Genomic DNA, 26,051 nt, shown 5'->3' with positions numbered 1-26,051 from the left:
TCGGGGGGACCTTAGGAACGTACCTGAGGTCGAATTGTGCTTCTCACATTAACGGTTCTCTCTCTGTCACTCAAAAGCAAATGATAATAATAATAATATATGCCATTTAGCAGACGCTTTTATCCAAAGCGACTTACAGTCATGTGTGCATACATTCTACGTATGGGTGGTCCCGGGGATTGAACCCACTACCCTGGCGTTACAAGCGCCATGCTCTACCAACTGAGCTACAGAAGGACGTTGTGGGGCAGGCTTCATTTTGGGCCTACTTTTCTAATGGCCGCTGCGCTTAGACCGAGCAATCTATGCTCAAGCGGGATATCTCGTAGAACTCGGCACAGCCTAGGGATTATGGTAATGCCATTGCCTGCTCTCTGTGTCTTTAGGCACCGCACTTTTTCACTCCATCCTTGCTGTGTGTGTGTTTGAGAGCTTTTCTTTGACATCTGTTGGGAGATATGACTGATTTACAATTCATGAGGTTTACCTAGTCACACATATGAAGTTTTGGAAAGATGTGACTTTTTTAACCCTTCAAAACAGACAGTGTGACCCAATTAAAGGCACTTCCGGTTGGCACAGGAAGCTATAGGTAAACACATGTCTTGATTGACATAGAAAATTACAGAATCCTGAGTTTTAAGTTTTTAAGTTAAGAATTGACTGATCTACACAGGTTTGAATGTAGTCATTTTCACCTTTGAAGGTTATGTACATCAAAACACCTTTTGGGTAAATTTAACCACTTCCGGTTGCTCCAGGAAGCTTAGACTCGACACAGGAAGACCTCATAGTGGTCTGATGGACTGTCATAGAAGACAGGTTCATAAGGCATTCATAACCCACATAGGCTTCAGGTTGAATTTAGAGGTGCAGGCAATGTATTCCTATGGGGAGAGAAGTCAATGCAAACTCTTTAGTGAATAACTATCGTATTTTTTTGCAAGTAAACACCTTCTTTTAACTATTAAGGGTTAATGCCACACGGTCAGGGTTAGGCTTGCACGGATCGGGAGGACCTCAGGAACGTACCTGAGGTCAAATTGTGCTTCTCACCCTAACGGTTCTCTCACTGTCACCCAAAAGCAAATGACGTTGTGGGGCAGGCTTCATTTTGGGCCTACTTTTTTAATGGTCGCTGTGCTTAGACCGAGCGAGCTACGGTCAAGCGGGGCATCTCGTTGTACTCGGCACCGCCTAGAGAATATGGAAATGCCATTGTAGGCTTTGTGTGTCATTAAGCACCGCACTTTGTCACTCCATCCTTGCTGTGTGTGTGTTTCTGTGTGTGTGTGTGTGTGTGAGAGAGAGCTATTCTTTGACATCTGTTGGGAGAAATTACTGACTTACAGTTTATGGGGGTTGCCTAATCACACATATGAAGTTTTGAAAAGATCTGACCTTTTTAACCCTTGGAAACTGCCACTGTGACACTATTTAAGGCACTTCCGGTTGGCACAGGAAGCTATAAATAAACTCATATCATGATTGGGGTATGCCTTTACAGAATCCTGAGTTTTAAATCTTTACGTTAAGAACTGAGTTATTTACGGAGGGTTTAGTGAGTGTGTGTTATTTCAAAAATCATAGAAAATCACAGAAATCTCGCAGAGCTCCGCAGCACACTTTAAAAAGATTCGTATGAACACCCTGCAACTGGATCTGTAACCATTGAAAAAAAAACCCACCTATCTTTGAACATCACCAATCTGTCATTGTACGATTTCTCTTAAATGACGATAGATAAATGGCTGGTTCTTTTTTTATTGACAACGGAGGCTCTTTGACTTTGATGTGAAGTGGATAAATGGCCATAACTCAAAAACCATCAAAACCACCACCATTTTCGAGATAAGGCCCCGTCGTGATTCGTGATGTTTTGTCCAATCCCAATATGATTGCTTATGCCCTCTTGTGGGATTTTCCGGGACAGCGGAAAAATGACCAAAAATTGATTATTTTATAAAACGGAAACCGAATGTCCGACAAAGTTCATTTGATGACATCCCGGTAGGTCCGGCCCTTCCGCTCGGCCCGACGCCGTCCGCGAATTTTACAAACGATTTAGGACGTCTAGTAAGGGACCGTACATTTGCAGACAAAGAAATTGAATTTTCTTGACCCCTCCGGAGGTTGAAGTTTAGTCGTGTTTCTTATACATCCTCTCAGATTTCCACAAGTACATAGGGATTAGTTGTCCATTTGGGATAGGATCCCACCTCACACCTTTACACACCTGGTTATCCATCCTTCTAGCTCTATAGGCCACAGTAGCATAGGTTACAGGTTTGTAGTCAAGCCACAGATTTCAGGTGAGATCCCATGACACACTCAACAATACAACAACATGATTCTCATGAATAACCATTAAGCCATTTCCTAAGATTTCCCCCATTTTGACATGTGGAAACCTGTTGTCACTGACGGATAGCTCCAGACACGTTTTTGGTCCTATCTGAGGCATTTTTAAATTAATGTCAAAATGGCCATATTCTGAAGACACTCTTAAAGTCTGCAGGGTAATGGAACTGGCCACATCTAAAGTCATTGGTGAGAAACCTTGTTAAACCCTAAAAGAAAAAGTAAAAACACGATTGCATTGAAAATAACCATTAAGTCATTCAGGTCGCAGACTCCCCTATAGGCATGGTTTGAAACCCACTCCTGACAACTTTTTAGCGCCTGCATGTCATGCGCCTTTGTAAAATCCAGTTGAAAAATAAATGACTTTAGGTAATGTAAATGACACCTAGTTAATATGAGTAGTGAATAACTATCGTATTTTTAATATTCTGCAAAAACAAAAACACTGTGCCTGTGTCAATGATAGTTCAGCAACAATTATTTAATCAATTATTTAAACATTATTACCAGCCATTTTCTCTGTCCCCCATGTCCCCTGGTGTACGATGGCAGCCTGTTGTCAGAGTGTAACAGAGACTGCTCCTGCTTGGCTGGGGAGTGGGACCCTGTGTGTTCAGACAATGGCATCACCTACACCTCCCCTGCCTCGCAGGCTGCTCCAGCTTTACAGGTTACAGCAAGAACACGGTACCAATACTATTAATGTGCTGGTACCGAATACAAAACATGAGTGTACAAAACATTCACAGTGATGATGGCCCATGTTGACTCCAATGCTTCCCACAATTGTGTCAAGTTGGCTGTATGTCTTTTGAGTGGTGGACCATTCTTGATACACACGGGAAACTGTTGAGCGTAAAAAAAACAGCAGCGGTGCAGTTCTTGACACAAACTGGTACCCCTGGCACCGACTACCATGCCCCGTTGAAAGGCACGGAAATATTTTGTCTTGCCCATTCACCCTCTGAATGGCACACATACACAATCCAAGTCTAAATTGTCTCAAGCCTTACAATATTTTTTTAACCTGTCTCCTCTTCTTTATCTATACTGATTTAAGTGGATTTAACTAGTGACATCCATAAGGGATTATAGCTTTAACCTGGATTCACCTGGTCAGCATATGTCATGGAAAGAGCAGGTGTTCTTAATGTTTTATACACTCAGTGTAAATAAGTTATTTTTCAACCATTAACTGGGGCCTTGTTGAGGCCTTATCTAAATAAGTAATGGCTGATTGACAAAAAAGTATTATTTTGATGTATGGAAAAAATGCAATCCCTATGTAGAGAAGGTTCTCTCTGGTAGTTGTTCAATATGACTACAACTTTTACAGCTTTTACAGGGCACTGTGGTAAAATAGATGTTTAATCTCATTGTGACTCCCTGTTTAAATAAAAGTTCAATAAAATTACAAAAACATCAACACACACACAGGATATGGGGTACACATCACATCATTACATATTAGGCCCTACTGGACCTGCATTCCAGCACCATTCCAGCATCTGGAATTGACTCATGTTTGAGGTGGGGGATCAATACATGTGGGGGAAGAGGTGGCTGTCGAATGTATGATTCTGATATGTACAGGTAAGTTTATGTTTGTGTCCGTAATCTGAGGTGTGTTTGAATATGAATGAGCAGCAGTGTTGTGATCTGTCCTATCCCGTCCTTGCAGAGTGATCTTCCTTGGCCTCATCACATGTCTCAGTGGCTCCTCCTCAGGAGGGAGGGAGACACCATCACGGGACAGACCCCACACTCACCGCTAGAGATCGAACTTCAGATTCCCTCCAAAACCACTGAACTCCTCAACACACCGAAAGAGATTACAGTGCACACCCGTAGAGGGAGCCGGAACAGGATAACTCCCTCCACCCTCACAAAGACACAGAGGAGGATGAACTATCCAACACCCAGGGAGAGAGAACGAGTGACCTCAGTCGAACACAGTCCGAAAGAGGAGGTGGAAGAGGCATTCGATAGAGGAGGTTACCCCAGAGGCCATTCCTCCTGTTCATGTGAGCAAGAAAGAGCAGAAGGCTTCTGATCAGCCAAATGGCAGGCAGAGGGAGAGGTCATAGTGATTCACACCCACAGAGAGAAAGACAACCCACACAAGCTCTTGGTTGAGATGAACCACACAGATGTAGAGGCAGAGGGCTTTCAAGGCTAGCCAGTCAGCCTGCCTGCTCTAATCCTCAAGTCAATTGTATTTAAATTCATGTTCATTAAAGGTTTTTATTCAATAATTGAAAAGTCCCATTTACTTTATGATCATTTTTCACTGTCTTCAACCCTCAAGAACCAGGGTGTCCATGGTCACTCTTTTACTGGGCAAACACAACTTTGCATATCATCATAGAATCGGCCGAAACGTTAATCTTTTAATCTTGCTTGAATAAAACAATGCATTTTTTATAGTGAGCAAGAGTTGGGCTTTTTCCTTTTCTATGGTGATTCAAATTTTTTGATTGCACCTCAACGTCCGTTTTTTGTTGTGAAATAATACATATTTTTTTAAATGTACAAAGTAAATTATTCAAAGCATTAAAATTGGGATGTTTCCCACTTATTTACACAACCTACTCCACACTTGCAAAGTGAAAGTTTATAGAAAAGTTCTGAAATTAAGTAGTAAACAGAAGAAAAGCAGAATTGAGTTCAATTAAAATGCGAATAAGTTAATGGTCTATGGTTCAATCCCATTTCTGCAGGTGTGATGAATAATTAATATTGTTCCTCCTCTTCCTTGTGGCAGGCGCAGCAGCACACTGCACTCCAAAGCCTGCAAAACAATTGCAGGACTGCCCTTTCCTAGCTCTGCATGGAACATCCAGTGTTACGTCCTTGGTGACGTGTGGGGTGACATCCGGAATGACCACAGCAACATCCTCTGGAAAGGGAAAAAAAAGGATCAGGATGTAAACAAATGCAAATAGTAGCTTCTAAACACTGGCCAGTTGAAAGGTTCTGCTAAGATGTCATGACAAATGGCACCTGTCAGAGTGCTCTCTAAGTGTTACTCACCTGCTTGGATGTCAGTTGGCAGAGTGGCGAAGACGGCCATCGTGAGAGTTCTTTCTTCAGGTGTGACGTCCACAACCTCCAAGAGGGAAGAGATGGGCTCTGCCTCTGTATTAGGGGTGATGTCCACAACATTCAGGTGGGAAGAACCCAGATCTGCCTCTGTGTTAGAGGTGATGTCCACAACCTCCAGGTGGGAAGAACCCAGATCTGCCTCTGTGTTAGTGGTGATGTCCTCAACCTCCAGGTGGGAGAAGCCAGATCTGCCTCTGTGTTAGTGGTGATGTCCTCAACCTCAAGGTGGGAAGAAGCCAGATCTGCCTCTGTATTAGGGGTGATGTCCACCACATTCAGGTGGGAAGAAGCCAGATCTGCCTCTGTATTAGGGGTGATGTCCACCACATTCAGGTGGGAGATGCCGGGTCTGCCTCTGTATTAGGGGTGATGTCCACAACATTGAGGTGGGAAGAACCCGGATATGCCTCTGTGTTAGTGGTGATGTCCTCAACCTCCAGGTGGGGAGAACCCAGATCTGCCTCTGTGTTAGTGGTGGTGTCTTGAACCTCCAGGTGGGAAGAAGCCAGATCTGCCTCTGTGTTAGTGGTGATGTCCATAACATTCAGGTGGGAAGAAGCCAGATCAGCCTCTGTGTTAGTGGTGATGTCCACAACATTCAGGTGGGAAGATGCCAGGTCTGCCTCTGTGTTAGGGGTGATGTCCACAATCTCCAGGTGGGAAGAAGCCGGATCTGCCTCTGTGTTAGTGGTGATGTCTTGAACCTCCAGGTGGGAAGAACCCAGATCTGCCTCTGTGTTAGGGGTGATGTCCTCAACCTCAAGGTGGGAAGAAGACGGATCTGTCTCTGTGTTAGTGGTGATGTCCTGAACCTCCTGGTGGGAAGAACCCGGATCTGCCTCTGTGTTAGTGGTGGTGTCTTGAACCTCCAGGTGGGAAGAAGCCAGATCAGCCTCTGTGTTAGTGGTGATGTCCACAACATTCAGGTGGGAAGAATCCGGATCTGCCTCTGTATTAGGGGTGATGTCCACAATCTCCAGGTGGGAAGAACCCAGATCTCCCTCTGTGTTAGTGGTGATGTCCACAACCTCCAGGTGGGAAGAAGCCAGATCTGCCTCTGTGTTAGTGGTGATGTTCACCACATTCAGGTGGGAAGAACCCGGATCTGCCTCTGTATTAGTGGTGATGTCCACAACCTCCAGGTGGGAAGTTGCCGGGTCTGCCTCTGTGTTAGGGGTGCTGTCTCCAACCTCCAGGTGGGAAGAGGCCTGATTTGCCTCTGTGTTAGGGGTGATGTCCTCAACCTCCAGGTGGGATGAAGCCGGGTCTATATTATGGGTGACAACAGCTGATGAGCTCTACTTCTACAAGGCACCAAGATGTCATCAGAACAGGCATCTGTCAGAGTGTTCTCTATCATTGCTACTCACCTGCTTGGATGTCAGCTGGTAGTGTGGTGGAAACGGCCACCGCGAGGACAGGGGGTACTGGTAGGGTGGCTGCAGGGGGCTGGAAGCAGCTCTGCACCTCGTCCGCCACAAAGGCACAGACAGATCTCGTATAAAAAGGGCTCTGCAGGTCATCTGTGGAGAAGGACTGACTGATTCTCCCGAGGATCGACCGCACAGAGTCAAAAGCAGCAGCCCGGAAGAAAGGGATGTGAGGGGAAGGGTCCTTTAACATGCAGGAGAGCTTCTCCACTACGGCCGCCACCATGCCCACGGCCATCCCACTTATAAGGATTGGGTGCTCTGAATGGCCTTCCTCTGGCTGAAGCCACAGGGCCAGGAGGAGCCTGGGCACCACCTCCACCACCACCTGAGATGGGCAGGTTGCTACGGGGCTCATTGGACTGCTTGTCCAGAATGCTCCTCACAGCTCTTTCAACGATGCTGTGGAACTTAGGATCTCTGAAATCAACAAAAAGGAGAAGACAACGCTAAACAATGTGCAATGTGCTCACAGAGAACACTGTCTTAGTCTGTTTCTGCGTAGTTCCAGATGTGTAGATAAATGGATCAAGTCATATGCAGGGCAGTACATGGAACTCACATGTCAGCTGGCGAGGTGGGGTGCATGGAGCGGCGGAGCTTGCAGAAAGCCTCGTGCTCTATGTTCATCATTTTTAGGCAAGTGTTTACTTCCCAGGCCTGCAGTATGAAACAGGAAGTCGCATTAGTGTAATTTCACAACAGATCTATTCTGCTGTGCTTACTCGTTGTTGAAAGGCTAGTAGAGCTCACTAACTTGTGGTATGTCTCTAACTCTCATTCTCTTACCAGCCGAGCGAGGTCGTTTCCCTCCTCCAGGGTTTCATTCCACACCCTTCAAATAAAACACAGAGCAATTCAACTTTCCTAGCTTCTGATTTTTCTGTTGTTTATTTTACCCACATCTCCTGGAGTGCTGCTGGTGGCAGGGAATGGCAGTGAAGGTGAGTGCTGACGTGGTACTCACCTCTCCCTAAGGGATTTTTTGCCCTGAGACACCAGCCAGTTGCTCATGTGCTCCGTGGTGACATGGGGCGGGACCTGGCCTTGACTCTGGAGCAGCAGATAATGGACCATGAGCTTCTTCTACAAGATGAGGTAAGGTGTGAGACCGTGCCACGAAATACCATATCATGTGCTTTCAGAAGGGCCTCTCGCAACATTTCACAACTGCTCATGCCTCACAATTTGCAAGTGATAGGAAGAACTATTATGACCACCTTCTCTAAACTGTCTTGAAATACAACTCTCTTTCTGTTGTTTATGTTTTTGTGGGATGAATCTTACCTGTTTATTGTAATATGTTTCCTCCCAGCAGGCCTGCAGAGTCTGAAAATAAAGGCTGCTTCTACATAATTCCTTTGAAGATCATGAAAATAATGATGCTTTGTTATGCACATTATGCACAGGCATTTACAGTATGCTAAAATGTATTTCTCCTAAGTTTACCTTTGTGGGACCATAAGTGAACTCCGGAATGCACCAAACCCTATCCATGGTAAGATGGGGAAGAAATGCAGCGCTATAGATATACGAGATGCTCTAGAGATAACAGGAATGACTTAAAGTCGCAAATGATCAATGGCTGGAGTCCTCCAATATGCTGCACTTAGAATTGAGTTGTTGGCGATGTTTGCCGCAAAATAGAATGTTTACATTCTATTGCCATGGAGAAATGGAATGTGTAGAACCTGTATAATTGGGTATGCTTCTATGTCTTTATTTCGTGAAACATTAAACTCTTTATTATGTCATAATGTGTATATGAGGATGTAGGAGCCCGTCCAGATTCATGACCCGATTATCTAGGTGCATGTTGCTTAGACCAACTAATCCAACCTTGGTTTACAAGTTAAATACATTGTTTATATATGCCTATACAAATCTATTGACCACATCCATTTAAAGCAATGATTGTCAATTGTAAATGTGGTTGTTGTGTGATCCTGTTGTGCGGCTTGAGTGTCAGTCCCCTTAAGCACATTATTCCAATATTTTTCCAAGCTCGGAATTGACACAATGGATACTTTTGAAAAGATATTTGGTTAAAAATAAGAGTATGAATGACAATAAACGTATGACTTGGATTGTATTAATAATAGTGTATTAAACAGTATCGCTCAGCATGGGAACTTTTGGTGTTTGGAAAGTATCCGTTGTAAGTCTCCATGACATGTATCACTTCGTTGTCTTGTTGGTAATAGTAAAAATGCATGACAGTCCGCATTGTAATCGTCTAACAGGTGTTTATCATTTTGCTTCTCACATTAACCAGAAATTTGAGAACGGAATTTCTTACAATTGTACCTATGATGCACAGACACACTAAAGCTGTAGTGTCGTTTGAATAATCAGTTTCATTTATTTGCAGATGCATTCCCTATTATTTACAAATCGAAATATGTAACATTTGAAATGAATGTGGCAGAACAGTTTAGCATAGAGTTCCTGTGGGAGTCTTCTCCTTCAGTGTTTTTGCCTCCTAGGCCTTGTTTCTCATTACATGGAATTTCCCCAGTGCCAACCTCACACGAGATGGCTGCTGTTTACTGTCATGTGGTGCTGAATGACAGATATCGCTATGCCAATATTGCTGCTGTCCATGGTCCTGAAATTTACAATCTTGCCTATTTGCATATGTACGACTGTCGAAACTTGAACCCACACACATACACAAACATTAATGCTAATCTCTCTCACTCTTTTGAACATTGCACATCCTGCAACAACACACTGAAAGAGCATTTTATTCCAAGTGTGTTTGTGTTTGAATAAAGACCCGAAGAATGAAATCAATGTGTGGATGTTGATTGGACAATGTATATGTGCTTTGCAGAAGCCATTTACTATGATGAAACTGGCTCTCATGAGGAAGACCCAGAGTTACCTTTGCTGCAGAGGATAAGTTGGCAGCGATTAACGCTGTGAGTCTTTCTGGGTAAGTCTCCAAAAGCTTTGCACCCTGGGATTGTAACATATTTTCAATATCACAATATATACAGTACCAGTCAAAAGTCTGGACACACCTACTCATTTAAGGGATTTTCTTTATTTTTACAATTGTTTACATTTTAGAATAATAGTGAAGACATCAAAACTATGAAATAGCACAATTGGAATCACGTAGTAAGAAAAAAGTGTTAAACAAATCAAAATATATTTTATATTTGAGAATCTTTGAAATAGCCATCCTTTTCCTTGACCACTTTACACACTCTTGGCATTTTCTCAAACCTTTTCATGAGGTAGTCTCCTGGAATGTTTTGCAATTAACAGGTGTACCTTCTTAAAAGTTAATTTGTGGAATTTCTTTCCTTCTTAAAGCTTTTGAGCAAATAGGATGTGTTGTGATAAGGTAGGGATGGTTTACAGAAGATAGCCCTATTTGTTAAAAGACCAAGTCCATATTATGCCAAGAACCGCTCAAATAAGCAAAGAGAAACAACATTGTTACTTAAGTCATGAAGGTGAGTCAATACGGAAAATTTCAAGAACTTTGAAAGATTCTTCTAGTGCAGTCGCAAAAACCATGAAGCGCTATGATGAAACTGGCTCTCATGAGGAAGACCCAGAGTTACCTTTGCTGCAGAGGATAAGTTCAGTAGAGTTAACTGCACCTCAGATTGGAGCCCAAATAAATTCTTCACAGAGTTCAAGAAACACACACATCTCAACATGCACTGTTCATAGGAGACTGCATGAATCAGGCCTTCGTGGTCGAATTGCTCCATTGAAACCACTACTAGAGGACAGACTCCAATAATAAGAAGAGACTTGCTTGGGCCAAGAAACACGAGCAATGGACCTTAGACTGGTGGAAATCTGTCCTTTGGTCTGATGAGTCCAAATTGGAGATTTTTGCCTTTCAATGTGTGTGTAAAGAATCCAGGGTGTTTAGTTGGGTCTACTCTTCATTATAAAACTATTTGTTGAATTGTTTTAAAATCCATCAGAAGCTGAATAAGTCTTGATGGGGACAGAGCTTGTTTTGCCAAGGAAAGTGAAAAGGACTGAGGGAAAATAAAATGGAAAATACATGGAAAGGAACATGGAAGAACCTCAAAGAACATTGCATTTTCAAGATCATGTAACATCAAACATAACATCAAAATGCATCTTATATTCCTGCCCTTACTGAAAAACCACATGATTTCAACTGACATTTTATGTGAAATCATGTGAAAACATGTTTTGGAACACAATGTGATCACATTTTCATGTGTAGTTTAATGTAATCACATGTTGCTTTACATGTTATCACATTATCGTCACATAAGATTACATGAAAACATGTTTTTGGAACACGTCCCGTGTTCACATGTGAAATTCATGTGATTTTTGCGTAAACGCCCTGCAGTTCCACACTCAAGGTTCTTAATAATGCTTTAAATGCACATGTACGATTGTGCATGTGTAATGGGTTGAAAACAAAGTAACTAAAAACAGACACCCATTTATTATTTATCTCCCCTAATTGTTTCTGTATTTGTCTTAATGTATCTAAATTGTATTTTCTACATACTTTATCGTCAGCAGTCCATCAGGCCAATAGATGGCGTTGTTGCACTGTTGTAGCAGGAGAAACAGCTAGTTTTGGCCAAGCGCTCACCATTCTGCAGAATAAGGACCAGAACTTTACAGAGGTAAAACTGTGTCTGTTCTTTTACTATTATAGGTATGTAACAGCACTTCAAACGTTCAAATATATACACAATATGTAATACCATGCTATTTAACAACTTTGTCAAGATATTATCACGTTAGGAAAGGTTTTGTTTTGGCTTTGTGTCGAACTGAGTGAGAGAAGAAGGTGATTTACATTGAGTGAGAGTATATGTTAGCTTGATGCTAGCTGAGGTAAAAAAAACACATTTACGGGTCACAGAGACTATGTTTACTGAGTAGCTGACTTGTACTGGATTTAGTCTAGGAGATTTGTTTTAATCAAGAATCCATTTGTTAGGGATTTCTGAGTTGGTTTTACATGTTATTGGTTGTTTTATGTAAAATTGAATTTTTTTACCCCTCCTGAGGTGGAAGTTTAGTCGTGTTTCTTATACCAATCACATCCTCTCAGATCTCCACAAGTACAATGGGGTTAGTTGTCCATTTGGGATAGGACTGCATGCCATCTATCCCACCTCACACCTTTACACACCTGGTTATCCATCCTTCTAGCTCTATAGGCCACAGTAGCATAGGATACAGGTTTGTAGTCAAGCCACAGATTTCAGGTGAGATCCCATGATACACTCAACAATACAACAACATGATTCTCATGAAAACCATTAAACCATTTGTTCAGATTTCCCCCATTTTCACATGTGGAAACCTGTTGTCACTCTTACCCTGACGGATAGCTCCAGACACTTTTTTGGTCCTATCTGAGGCATTTTTAAATTCATGTCAAAATGGCCATATTCTGAAGACACTCTTAAAGTCTGCAGGGTAATCGAACTGGCCACATCTAAAGTAATTGGTGAGAAACCTTGTTAAACCCTAAAAGAAAAAGTAAAAACATGATTGCATTGAAAATAATCATTAAGTCATTCAGATCGCAGACTCCCCTATAGGCATGGTTTGAAACCCACTCCTGACAACTTTTTAGCGCCTGCATGTCATGCACCGTTGTAAAATCCAGTTGAAAAATAAATGATCTAAGGTAATGTAAATGACACCTTGTTAATATGAGTAGTGAATAACTATCGTATTTTTAATATTCTGCAAAAACAGCTAGTTGATGAGAGGCTGAAAGAGAATTGCAAGAATAACGCAATTTCACAGGCGGGCCACAAACAGGCGAATAACAAAAAGCATCTCGGAACGCACAACTCGTCGGTCGTTGTCAGTGGATTGTATTGGCGGGAAGAACAAAAATATCGTCTGCAGGGTAATCGAAGTCGCTGCATCTAATGTCAAGCCACAGGTCACAGGTGAGCTGCCTTGTTAAAACCGAAAAAATAAATAATAACACGATTGCGTTGAAAATACCCATTAAGCCATTTGTTAAGATTTCCCCCATGTGGACCTGTTGTCACTCTTACCCTGATGATTGCTGATATTTCCATACACGTTTTCGGTCTTATCTGAGGAATTTGATCATTTATATCAGAATGGCCATATTCTGAGGCCTGTTTAGCGTTCATTCAATGACGATTTACTACTCTTTTCCATTTAAGGTCATATTGAGGTTAAATCAATGACTGAAGTTTTTCATTGATAAAAACAAATGACTACTGAAAGTGCAAGTCGGTATCGTGCATAAATTTACTGGTCTCTGTGGTGATTTTAGAAGGCTGTGCCTATTTCTACTTTTACCCCATACTCTTTAACCCGATACCCAGGTACTGTGCTGTAGGCAAGATGGCCGAGCGGTCTAAGGCGCTAAGGCGCAGTCTCCCATGGATGCGTGGGTTCAAATCCCACTTCTGACAGCTGTTTAGTTGCTCTCAGAAGTCATGCTGCAAAGCAGTAATAATAAGCTGATGAAATAACAATTTATAATAAACACTCTCAAATGCAAACCTTCTGGACCTGAGCAAAGATCAAGGAAAATAAGAAAGCAGCTGTACTTAATAACAAATGAATCAGGGGAACAATTCATGTTATTGCATAATGAGTTAATGAGTTACTGCATTATCTTTCAGTTGTAAAATTATCACTTTCTGTAGGCTGGTGGCCCATTCACTGCTGACAAGCCTGTTGTCGTGGATTAGTGGTTAAGGCGATGGACTAGAAATCCATTAGGATCTTCCTGCGCTGTTTCGAATCCTGCAGACAACGAAATTGAACTTTCTTGACCCCTCCGGAGGTGGAAGTTTAGTCGTGTTTCTTATACCAATCATATCCTAACAGATCTCCACAAGTACAAAGGGATTAGTTGTCCATTTGGGATAGGATCCCACCAAACACCTTTACACACGTGGTTATCCATCCTTCTATCTCTATAGGCCACAGTAGCATAGGTTACAGGTTTGTAGTCAAGCCACAGATTTCAGGTGAGATCGCATGATACACCCAACAATACAACAACACGATTCTCATGAATAACCATTAAGATTTCCCCCATTTTCACATGTGGAAACCTGTTGTCACTCTTACCCTGACGGATAGCTCCAGACACTTTTTTGGTCCTATCTGAGGCATTTTTAAATTCATGTCAAAATGGCCATATTCTGAAGACACTCTTAAAGTCTGCAGGGTAATCGAACTGGCCACATCTAAAGTCATTGGTGAGAAACCTTGTTAAACCCTAAAAGAAAAAGTAAAACCACGATTGCATTGAAAATAACCATTAAGTTGTGACAAGAGATGAAACGAATCTGGGTCATATGTAAACATTCTATTGTACGGCAGAATAACTGCTAGATCCGTAACGGAGGACAGTCAGTACCTCAAGAGTAGGTATTGGTTGAAGATGGAAGACGGGCAGGAGGTTAGCTATGGCATGATACAGAGAATAGATGGGCTAATGTTAGAGGTATGCTATGAAGGGGGAATAATGAGGCGAGGAACTAAGAGAAAGGAGTGTTCAGATGCTGGAGAGGGTGTGACAAGAGATGAAAAGAATCTGCCCACTCCATCAAGCAATGGGGACAACAACACAGGGCATTCACGGGACCTCATGGAACCATGGACCGCACCTGCAGAAACTGGACAACAGAGAGAAGCAGAGGAGATACCTATCATAGACTTCTCCCAGCTTACGCTCGACATACCTCCTACGCCACCTCCAGTGGTAGAAACAACCAGCTGGTATGATTGAGTAGAATCAGCCAACAGTAACACGGAAGCAGCAATGTGAGAGTCAGTAGTGCATGACCTTAAAGGGTAATAATAGGAAGCTTCCGTTTAACACACAGGCCTAAGATTAATTGGTGACCCCGAGACTGAGTCTACGAAACACAGAGGTCTAAACACCTCTTGAATACAGACAAAGTGGCGGTCACTCAGTGAGACATCAGGTACAGATGTGATTGGCAATACAAGGAAGCAGCAAAATACTAGTTACAATATATTGAGTCTATACACTGAGTTGGAAGTGAATAGTATTAGGATATACGCTTTTTGTTAGACTATAACAATATTAGAAGATTGGATTATTTTGGCTAAGTACTTATTGGAACACTATCTGAATATACTTGGTTGAATTTGGTGACCCTGAGACTGAGTCTACGAAACACAGAGGTCTAAACACCTCTTGAATACAGACAAAGTGGCGGTCACTCAGTGAGATATCAGGTACAGATGTGATTGGCAATACAAGGAAACAGCAAAATACCAGTTACAATATATTGAGTCCATACACAGAGTTGTAAGTGTATTAAAATACTGGAATTCGGAATCTAGCGTCATAGCTGCGAGAATACCGATTACGGGAAAGTGACCAAGGGGCTGAGCATTTAAGGTAATTGAACTATTTTTGCTATTTAGTCAATATTGTTAGAAGTGTTAACGCATTTAAAGTTTTGCAATATTATCTGGCATAGCTTAAAGCATTAAGGATTGATTGAGCATTATTGTTGTATTGAGAAACTGTATAACTATTGAATTGTAATGATGTGTATAAGACAAAAAACAGAGTGACTTAATAAAAGCTTGAAACTTTGACAACTAGGCCAGATTAACGATCTGGAGAGCAAATGCCTTTGACACTCTCACTGAACAGAAAGTGACCCTGGTTATAGGTTCTAAAGTGATTGCACTAAAGAATATTTCATTGTGTGGACAATAATATATTTTTAAGAAAGTAAAAACATATACCAATACTAGTTTCCGAGTGACTACTAGCTGACGAGCATAATAACTACTAGGAGTTGTTATTAGGTATTGATATATACATAGGTAAAGATAACTTGAGGGTAAGGAAATATAGGAGGAATCCATAACGCTTAAAAATATTTAAATAGGAGTATATCTATCCAAGGCCTCATACTAGACCGGACAATAAGGGAGTGACAACGTGAACGAAGGAACAAATCCAACTCACGCGAAGGGCCACTACGAATGAATAGACGGGTTGGTAGGGCCGCACGGCAAGGCCCTTGTTACACCAAAGTAACCAAAGTCCCAAAGTACTCTGCCCAGCCAGAAGACGGGGTAGAGGCTTTTGCTGCAGGCATTGGGCAAAAGTCAGCACAGTGATAGGCTCATCCAGGATTTGAACCCGGGACCTCTCACACCCTAAGTGAGAATCATACCCCTAGACCAACGAGCCTTATGCCGAAAGTTTTTTCTTTCTTTCTGCAGCAATGTCAGTGAAGATATCGATTGACGTGTCCACGGTGCTTGGAACGATTGAACATCATGTGAGTGTTTTGTGCTTTACTTGTGAGCATGACAGTCTTCCAAACTCTTGACCATGCTTCAGTTCAAATCTTCTGTAGTTCATCTGCTGTGTCTTTCACATTCTGTCTTCTTCAGTCGCGACAGCTAACTGATGACGAGTTTTTATAAATGAATATAGTGCAAAATGAGATCAAATCATTTTTTAAGGAGAAAATGAAAAAATAAGACTTCAAAAAGAATGGAACTCGTTTATTTTGAGTCAAATGACGCAAAGGTACTTGAATCATAGTAAATTAATGTCTAAAATACCCATTCAAATAGATCAGTTTTCAAGTAGAGAGATTGAGACGTATCAGCGTATCAGTCTCCATCCTCCACAACTGCATATGTTACCCCTCCATATCTGCAGTGAAAGATGGTGGACCTAGATCGGTTTTTGTCAAACCATGAGACATACCTATAATCGATCGTGTCACAAAAACATCTCTAGCTTTGGAACCGTTTGACCTACAATTTCGCATGACCACTCTCTGGAAAGGGAAGACCCTCACGAACACGGTGGTATTCTCAATTTTTCTCATCATCCCCCACAAGTGTCAGGAGACTCGTCTGAAGTCAGAACAGTCTATGTGCCAACTTCTGTTTGTAGAATCCAAAATCTTTGGGCTTCAAAGTAATGTGACCCACTTGTCGCAATGTTCTCCGTTTTGCCCTACGTTCCCCACAAGTGTCACGGGCCTAATCTGAAGGTAACCTGTACTGATTAAAATGATAGATGTTTTAACCAGGGACCTCTCACAACCTAAGCCATAATCATACACCTAAACCAACGATCCGTTTGGTCAAAGAATTATCACTTTCCACAAAAATGACGGTCAAGATATGAGTCGATGTCTCCATGTTGCTAATAACCTGCACATAGCATTGGTGGTATAGTGGTGAGCATAGCTGCCTTCCAAGCAGTTGACCCAGGTTTGATTCCCGGCCAATGCAGAGCATGAGAAATTTATTTGTTTTAGGGGCTGGATGTCATTTCAAGTGTATTACATTTGAATCATTATCGTTGTTCGTGGCAGTTAGAATTGTTCCTACATTCTTCAGTTTATCTAAAATAATAAATGTTGTGCGACGTTGAACCAACAAGTGCATATGAAAATAGATTTGCAGTCCTTCGCCAAAACCATTCAGCCATCCTTGTCCTGCGCCCAAGAGGTGATAGTTGGCGTTCCGACCAGTGGCCCAAGATCTGCCTGTCTGAGCTTGTTCAAGGATCTGCAAAAGGGCTCATCCGGGATTTGAACCCGGGACCTCTCGCACCCTAAGCGAGAATCATACCCCTAGACCAACGAGCCTTATGCCCATACTTTTTTCTTTCTTTCTGCAGCAATGTCAGTGAAGATATCGATTGACGTGTCCACGGTGCTTGGAACGATTGAACATCATGTGAGTGTTTTGTGCTTTACTTGTGAGCATGACAGTCTTCCAAACTCTTGACCATGCTTCAGTTCAAATCTTCTGTAGTTCATCTGCTGTGTCTTTCACTTTCTGTCTTCTTCAGTCGCGACAGCTAACTGATGACGAGTTTTTATAAATGAATATAGTGCAAAATGAGATCAAATCATTTTTTTTAAGGAGAAAATGAAAAAATAAGACTTCAAAAAGAATGGAACTCGTTTATTTTGAGTCAAATGACGCAAAGGTACGTGAATCATAGTAAATTAATGTTGAAAATACCCATTCAAATAGATCAGTTTTCAAGTAGAGAGATTGAGACTCAGCGTATCCGTCTCCATCCTCCACAACTGCCTATGTTACCCCTCCATATCTGCAGTGAAAGATGGTGGACCTAGATCGGTTTTTGTCAAACCATGAGACATACCTATAATCGATCGTCTCACAAAAACATCTCTAGCTTCGGAACGGTTTGACCTACAATTTCGCATGACCACTCTCTGGAAAGGGGAGACCCTCACGAACACGGTGGTATTCTCAATTTTTCTCTACATCCGCCACCTTGCCCAGGACCCCAAAACCAAATTGGACTGTGTATACTCGTGCCACATGTTGGTGGACAGGAAAGCAGCTCCTGGAGAGGGAAGAGGTAGAAATGAAGCTGCTCTACCTGATCCACAAGAAAAAATGAGAAGGTTGATTAACCTAATAAAAAGAAAACTAACCTCAGACACACAACACCTTGGAGAGGGCACATCTAAACAAAGGGACACAGGCCATACTAGGTCCGCCATTTGTAAAAAAATAAATAAAGAAGGAAACAAAACTAACTAGAATGTCTCCCTCTGTTTCCACAGGGAAATGAGGCTGGGAGAATATAGAACCAGGCATAGGGAATGCAAGGTGGGATGTTCTGGTGGGTAAGTATCCTTTCCACCATAATATTAGTACCCACCGCCATAATAATAGGACTAAACCTAGGGATAGTGTATGAAAAACAAGAGAGAGAATTAGTACAGGGACTAGAGATACTCCAAGAAAAATGTGCCAACTCTATACCAACCTATAGAGCATTTACAAAGAGATGGGGCACACCAGTACAATGCACCATAACAAATGACTCACTGTGTCCAGGACACCCTTCAGTCAAGTTAAAACAGAGATATAATATTATGAAATGGGATCTGACCTGGGACCATAATGATACCATAGTGGTGTTGTGGAAATTAGTGACCAGTAACACACTCCAAGGGTATATAGTAAATATAAATAAAGGACCAGTACTGGTTAATCAGACATGTGAAAATGGACAATATATGAATTCATATAAAGGCGGCCAGTGGAGGGGACAGCTGGGTAATGCAGAGAATATAGCGGAGATCAAATTTATCTATGATCAAAGTATGGCCAGTTCACCTTGGGAAAGTGTTGAGTGCCACAGTTTAACTTCCAACACCTCGGCCAGGCCTAAGAGGACGAAAACAACGCGTTTGCCTCGGATGAGCAAAAATAGCATGACCACAAGTCATGCATCAGCAAGTCATGCATCTGCAAATCATGCATCTGCAAGTCATGCATCTGCAAGTTCAGCAATAACGACATCCCGTGAACCAGGCGAAAACAAGATTAGCACCCTAGAGCGAGCTAAAAGGGAAGTGGCCCCCCTGACCACACTGGCGCACGAAAAAACAGAACTTAACCTAACACACCCTGAGGGCCTAAAACAGGGTATGGATCAAGGGGGCTTAAATATATTATGTCTGAAAGGGAATAGCTCCAGGTACCGCGTAAGGCGCAGCACACAGAGGCGAATTACAGGACCAAGCCCTGAAGCTAAATGGTTGAATGATATAGTGTTATACCTACACCCTGGAAATTCCTCCTCATGGGATAATAGAATACTGGGAGGAAGGAAGGGGATTATTTTAACATATGCAAAAAATAGAACCTATAAGTATCCAGGATTTACTAGTGGCCCATTAGATAGATTCCACCGGATGGAATATGGAGTGTGGGGACATGACATCCCCCACTCTGCCAGGCCAGGAGAAAAACCAATGAAGTATTCCAGCTCAGGATGGGTATGCCTTACAACACAGAATAATACAAACCCAGGGTTGGCCTATCCCAGGTCAACCCCATGGACAGCACTAGACCTTAGGAGTTTGAAAGAAAATGATCAACAGAGCCTTGACATGGCCCAAAGAATGTGTGCTAAAGCCCCATTATGGAACTGGGGACAAGAACCAAATAACCCGTTCTAAAGGAAAAGAGGGAAGACCGCCCAACAGTATTATGACCAATGGGTTAGACCCCCCGCGAATAAAACTGAGGCCTGGGCACGATACCATTGCATCTCAGCCCATGGCATATTGAAAGAATCAGGAATCCCCCACTTCCATAGATGGTCAGGGGGACATTATCCTTCACCTGGAAGGCTGGGGGTAGCCCCGGCCTTCTCAGGCAGGAATGAGAACGCAAACCAAAAATGTGTAGACATGGTAAATGCACAGGGCGCTTGCCACTCCAGAGTATTGGCTGGAGGAGGTATTTTAAAACATATAAGAACACAGGACAAAATGGAACATGTGCATCAATTTGGATACAGTTTCCCCCCAATAGGAAGATTGAACACTGATACCCTTATATGGATGCAGGGATTAATGCTACAGAAATGGAATACAACCATGGAAAAAATGATTAGGAATGTATTAATAATGAAAAAAACAGTCATTATAAACTTTGAAGCCAGCACTAGTATAAAGAGTACCACGGTGTCCAAAACATTTGACCCAATAGCAATGGGATGGGATAAACGGCCGTTAGACCCCACTCCGTTAACCGGAGGATACGTACAATTAGCATGCTATGGAGGCATTAAATTCCATGTAAACCAAGGGGATATAGCTGGCACCAGGGATCAGACCCTTCGAACAGATCCCTCTCTAGCGGATTGGGCTAGATATACCCTTGAACCCGTGACCACCCGGTGGCTGATGGGAGGGTATAAGGAATGGGCCATAAAGCTAATGTGGCCACAACAGGATGAACCATGGGGAGACCTATGGGGAAAAGGGTCAGACTGGGATAAGAATATGACCCTGACTTGGAATATGTCCACGTGTAAACAGTTATTTGACAATGGTACAGTATCAGAAGGGTGCAGTATAATTAAACGAAACTTAGAACTGTTAAAAACTATGGGGAAGGAAAACTACTGTAACATATTGAAGAGAAGGTTCTGGGACGAAGGAGCAGATGGCATAACGTGGTATCGAGATGAGGACACCACTATGAGTAATGCTTTAGGAGTCAACTGGTTAACTAGAGCATGGGGAGGTTTTACCACGGGGATGGCTAAAATGGCAAATGATATAATAGTGGAACCAGTAAATAAGGTGTTCACAGCCATAAATGACAAATGGGAAGAAGTCACTTCATGGTGGCAAGAAATAAAAGAAAGATTCTGGTTAGGCATAAGTATTACAGTAGGGATCTTGATATTCATAACGCTTATGATAGCCCTAAGCTACGCCAAAAGAATGGGACTTCCAGTAGATGCAGTATTGAGGAAGGGGTGGCTATCCCTATTTAAAATAATTAAAATAATCCTTAGACTACTGAGAGAGTTATTGAAGTTAATACTAAAACTCTTGTGGAAAATATGCAAAGGAGTAATAATATGGACTATGGTATACGAGAGAGTACATCAAAGATCTCCTGGCCGATTAGAGCAATGGGAGACAGAGGGAACACGGGTAGACCTACTAGAGGTCACGAACTTGTGACCTGCCGAGATGGCAACCGCAAACATACACTGCTCTAAGAAAAGGAAGTAGGTAATGCATGACAAGGGGAGGGGGCACTGGCTGAAGGTGAATAAAGGGGAGCTGTTTCTGAACAATAAGGCACAAACGACTTAAGCAGCCTGAGTGCAACACCATAAAGAAAAGCTCCTAAACCATAGAAACTACCAACAACCTTCTAAGAAAATGACATCCAACTCCTCCAACCAATCCGACTTTGAGGACAGGGACCTGACTCAAAGCGACCCCCAGGAGGAGGTAGCTATAACATTGTGTCAACTACTACAGATTATGATTTGGGGAATGTTGGGTTGGAAAAATAGGCAGGGTCAGGGGGTTATAACGTTTTTAGCAATATTACTTACTACCCTAGTGGCAGTGATTAGGTTTTGTTTATCCAAAGGACGGACTGTAATGTTGTCTATGGTACCTGTGGTGGTAATACAACAAATGGCACCAGTACTGGGGAAACATTATGGGTTGATACAATTCGGAGAAACTATGGCAGCAGTATTCGGGGCAATAGGCCAGATAGGAGGCTTTAAAGTAAACATGACAGATACCACAGGGCTATGTGAACAATTGAAGGGATTTGCATACGCTGGATGGGTAATGGAAGGGCTAATTGTGGTAATAATAATAATGCAGTTTTGGAAAGAACTACAAAAACTGAAAAATAAAAGAAGCCAAATTAGGAGACAGGTTTTAGGAAAAGCACTACCCATGGTAATATGGGTAGTTATAGCTATGGCCCTTAATGCCGTGCACCATTTTCACAGGAAATGGAATGAACTAAGGCAATTATGGGTTTTGTGCTTACCAATATTTTCTCCCCCTCATATCCTTAGGAAAACCCCGCGAAGTGTGACAGGGTAAGACCTGGGTATTACTTAAACCAAGACGGGGAGAGGGAGGAAAGGGTGGGAAAAAAAGGTAGGATATTTAGAGTAGAAGAGAGTAGGCGGCTATGGTGTAAGGGAGCTGAGGACAGAGTCATGATAAATTGTGGGCGATGTGGGAGATTGGCCCCCGGAGAATTGGAGCAGGAAGACATACATGGGGTAGTCCTATCTGGAACCACATGGCTATGCGAGGATTGTTATGAACCTCATGAGGCGTATCTGATAGAAAGGATAGGTGAGGAGGAATACTTTGGCGCAGTTACATCCTGGGGAGTCGGGGTTAACATAAAAGCCACAGCAGGAAGGCGTAGAGTGGCGATAGGAAGGAAAGAGAATAAAATAGTAGACTTCAAAGATAGTAGTAAATGCCCATGTCAGCCAGCGAATTGGAAATATGGATCACCACCTCTGGTGATGAAAAATGTAAGGACAACAATGGAGAGAGATACAAGGAGAGAGCCCCAAGTTATGCTCGAGGACTTGGAGAAATTTTGGACCAAAGAGGACTTAGACGTCCTAGAGAAACATCAGAGCTACATGAGTCGGGATAAGGCCGGGGCGGAGTGGCACGAGAGTACAGTCAGGAGGTTTGGCCTTAAGTGGAAGATGTTGGATTGCAACATAGGGGCTTGCATGACCGACAACAGATGGGTAGAAATGATGTTAGGAGATATCCATGGGCCAAGAGCTAGGAAACATGGAGTGAGGAGGAGATTAACTGAGGAAGAGGTACGGGCCCAGAAAAAGGTAGAGGGGCAAGGAAAAGAACCGGTTTTCCTTATAGAAGAAAGTAAGGAAGAACATGGAGAGGGACCAGGTTTGAAGATAAGGAGGCTAAGAAGGTATACCCCAAGGCACAGACAGGATAATCAGAGATCAAGGAAAGAAAAGGAGGAAAGACAGAAAGAGAGAGGTAGGCAGCTAGTGAAAGGATGGTTTGGGTGTGGCTCAAAAGACAATGGCCCTAGTGGCCTGCTAGACGCAGGAGTTAGGAGGCAGACGGCACAGGGGCCAGCCTGGAGACCTATCTGGGCACTAAAGGCAACAGAGGAAAGACAAGGTAAGACCATACAAGGAGATGGACCAGAGCAGAAAGGCGAGGGACCTAACTGGTCCAAGATTGCAGATCTTACTAGTTCAGTAGTAAGGTGTGAGGCAGCAGCAGGAGACCTGAGAAGGGAGCTGAAATACATTGGGGATGAACTTATAGGTATGGTAAACCCCAGAAGTAGGAAGGGCAAGAAGAAGGCCAAGAAAGGCAGGCGACAATAACATAATGGTCTAACCAATCTTCCCCGAATTATAGGAATCAGAAGCTTCAGAGGAAGAACAGATGTATGAGGAAGCAAAGATCCTAGGAGAATGGTGTATGGCTAGAATGGAGACATTTATTAAACATTGGCAAATAATGGATATGCCTGAACTGAATGACTGTTGCGCGGGGCATATGTTGTGTTGGGAAAATACCAGGGAACTAGACGTATGTGGAGGGTGTGCATTTAGTGTAAAGGGAAATCTACATGGAAAGCTAAATTGACAAGGGAAAGATTAAAAATAATTAGAGATACCAGACGTGGGCATAGGTCTCTTACATACGTTTGTAAAGCTTGCTTTTGTAGTGCAACAAGTAATAAGTATAAGTACTGTACATATGCAGAAGATGAAACCGAAGACTGGACCAAAGATGGCTCATATGTAAACATTCTATTGTATGGCAGAATAACTGCTAGATCCGTAACGGAGGACAGTCAGTACCTCAAGAGTAGGTATTGGTTGAAGATGGAAGACGGGCAGGAGGTTAGCTATGGCATGATACAGAGAATAGATGGGCTAATGTTAGAGGTATGCTATGAAGGGGGAATAATGAGGCGAGGACCTAAGAGAAAGGAGTGTTCAGATGCTGGAGAGGGTGTGACAAGAGATGAAAAGAATCTGCCCACTCCATCAAGCAATGGGGACAACAACACAGGGCATTCACGGGACCTCCTGGAACCATGGACCGCACCTGCAGAAACTGGACAACGGGGGGAAGCAGAGGAGATACCTATCATAGACTTCTCCCAGCTGACGCTCGACAACAGTCACTATTGTAAAGTGACTGTTCTACTGGATGTCATAAGGTGAATGCACCAATTTGTAAGTGGCTCTGGATAAGAGCGTCTGCTAAATGACTTAAATGTAATGTAAATGAAATGTAAATGTACATCCTACGCCACCTCCAGTGGTAGAAACAACCAGCTGGTATGATTGAGTAGAATCAGCCAACAGTAACACGGAAGCAGCAATGTGAGAGTCAGTAGTGCATGACCTTAAAGGGTAATAATAGGAAGCTTCCGTTTAACACACAGGCCTAAGATTAATTGGTGACCCCGAGACTGAGTCTACGAAACACAGAGGTCTAAACACCTCTTGAATACAGACAAAGTGGCGGTCACTCAATGAGACATCAGGTACAGATGTGATTGGCAATACAAGGAAACAGCAAAATACTAGTTACAATATATTGAGTCTATACACAGAGTTGGAAGTGAATAGTATTAGGATATACGCTTTTTGTTAGACTATAACAATATTAGAAGATTGGATTATTTTGGCTAAGTACTTATTGGAACACTATCTGAATATACTTGGTTGAATTTGGTGACCCCGAGACTGAGTCTACGAAACACAGAGGTCTAAACACCTCTTGAATACAGACAAAGTGGCGGTCACTCAGTGAGACATCAGGTACAGATGTGATTGGCAATACAAGGAAACAGCAAAATACCAGTTACAATATATTGAGTCCATACACAGAGTTGTAAGTGTATTAAAATACTGGAATTCGGAATCTAGCGTCATAGCTGCGAGAATACCGATTACGGGAAAGTGACCAAGGGGCTGAGCATTTAAGGTAATTGAACTATTTTTGCTATTTAGTCAATATTGTTAGAAGTGTTAACGCATTTAAAGTTTTGCAATATTATCTGGCATAGCTTAAAGCATTAAGGATTGATTGAGCATTATTGTTGTATTGAGAAACTGTATAACTATTGAATTGTAATGATGTGTATAAGACAAAAAACAGAGTGACTTTGACAACTAGGCCAGATTAACGATCTGGAGAGCAAACGCCTTTGACACTCTCACTGAACAGAAAGTGACCCTGGTTATAGGTTCTAAAGTGATTGCACTAAAGAATATTTCATTGTGTGGACAATAATATATTTTTAAGAAAGTAAAAACATATACCAATACTAGTTTCCGAGTGACTACTAGCTGACGAGCATAATAACTACTAGGAGTTGTTATTAGGTATTGATATATACATAGGTAAAGATAACTTGAGGGTAAGGAAATATAGGAGGAATCCATAATGCTTAAAAATATTTAAATAGGAGTATATCTATCCAAGGACTCATACTAGACCGGACAATAAGGGAGTGACAACGTGAACGAAGGAACAAATCCAACTCACGCGAAGGGCCACTACGAATAAATAGACGGGTTGGTAGGGCCGCAAGGCAAGGCCCTTGTTACACCAAAGTAACCAAAGTCCCAAAGTACTCTGCCCAGCCAGAGGACGGGGTAGAGGCTTTTGCTGCAGGCATTGGGCAAAAGTCATCCAGGATTTGAACCCGGGACCTCTCACACCCTAAGCGAGAATCATACCCCTAGACCAACAAGCCTTATGCCCAAAAAATTTTTCTTTCTTTCTGCAGCAA

General features: G+C 42.4%; 1 long non-coding RNA gene and 3 other non-coding genes across 4 annotated transcripts; 2 read left to right on the top strand and 2 right to left on the bottom strand.

Moving 5' to 3' along the window:
• Positions 1-16,044: 16,044 nt before the first annotated feature.
• trnap-agg lies at positions 16,045-16,116 on the bottom strand. Its single transcript has one exon. It is a non-coding gene; the product is annotated as a tRNA-Pro (tRNA).
• A 992-nt stretch (positions 16,117-17,108) lies between these two features.
• On the top strand, positions 17,109-17,180 carry trnag-ucc. The gene has a single exon. It is a non-coding gene; the product is annotated as a tRNA-Gly (tRNA).
• Positions 17,181-17,467: 287 nt separating this feature from the next.
• Positions 17,468-17,539, bottom strand: trnap-agg. The gene has a single exon. It is a non-coding gene; the product is annotated as a tRNA-Pro (tRNA).
• A 4,029-nt stretch (positions 17,540-21,568) lies between these two features.
• On the top strand, positions 21,569-25,408 carry LOC124008690. Its single transcript, XR_006834135.1, has 3 exons — positions 21,569-21,703; positions 22,294-22,317; positions 23,654-25,408. It is a non-coding gene; the product is annotated as an uncharacterized LOC124008690 (long non-coding RNA).
• Positions 25,409-26,051: the final 643 nt, after the last annotated feature.

The sequence above is a fragment of the Oncorhynchus gorbuscha genome, linkage group LG21, assembly GCF_021184085.1.
Source record: "Oncorhynchus gorbuscha isolate QuinsamMale2020 ecotype Even-year linkage group LG21, OgorEven_v1.0, whole genome shotgun sequence".
Taxonomy (NCBI): Eukaryota; Metazoa; Chordata; class Actinopteri; order Salmoniformes; family Salmonidae; genus Oncorhynchus; species Oncorhynchus gorbuscha.
Note: the sequence above shows the minus strand (reverse complement) of the source record. Positions and strands in the feature narration are given on the sequence as shown.